Source organism: Bison bison, unplaced genomic scaffold, assembly GCF_000754665.1.
Source record: "Bison bison bison isolate TAMUID 2011002044 unplaced genomic scaffold, Bison_UMD1.0 scf7180017864072, whole genome shotgun sequence".
In the NCBI taxonomy this organism is placed as follows: Eukaryota; Metazoa; Chordata; class Mammalia; order Artiodactyla; family Bovidae; genus Bison; species Bison bison.
This window is the reverse complement of record NW_011494644.1, coordinates 11,040,942-11,041,499: the sequence shown is the minus strand read 5'-3', so window position 1 is coordinate 11,041,499 and position 558 is coordinate 11,040,942. Positions and strand designations below refer to the sequence as shown.

The 558-nt window shown below is 70.8% G+C and overlaps 1 protein-coding gene across 1 annotated transcript in view; it reads left to right on the top strand.

The window, feature by feature from the left end:
- ALDOA (aldolase A, fructose-bisphosphate) overlaps positions 1-558 on the top strand; it is a 5,741-nt gene that overhangs the window by 677 nt on the left and 4,506 nt on the right. The window lies entirely within an intron of this gene.

Here is a 558-nt window from a genome sequence, read left to right as displayed (position 1 = left end):
GCCGGGGCGGGCAGTCGCCGGGCCCCTGCATTCGGTTACAATGTGACACTCGCTGCCTCAGTGCCGCCGGAAGCTGGGGCTGCCCCGGGCCGCCCGATAGGCCTGCGGGAGGGAAGCTGAGCCTCGCTGTTTTCGGGCTCTGCCACCCGCTTTTCCTCCGACCCCACCCCATTCTCATCTCCTCCGGGGCCCCAAAATCGGCTGAGTCACGGCGCCCCGAAGCACGCCAGGAGGAGGGGAGGGGGGTCGGGAGAGGAGAGGAGGGAGGGGAGGGCCCTGGCGACCCGCGGGATGTGGCCCGAGTCACGTCCGAGGGGGAACGAGGGGGAAGGGCTCGGGTTCTCGCCGGACAGTCCCCGCCCAAGCGCCGCCTCCCGGCTTCGCCTTTCGGGGGCGGCCTTTCGCACATTTCCTCGCCTGCCATTGGACTCCTGGGCGCCTCCGGCCCCCTGCAAAGGGAAAAACCCGGCGAGGGGCGGAGCGATGCCTTTATAAGGCCGGGAACCACCTCCTGCCCGCCCGCCCCTGCGCCCCGCCTCGGGAGTAGAATAGGCTGGC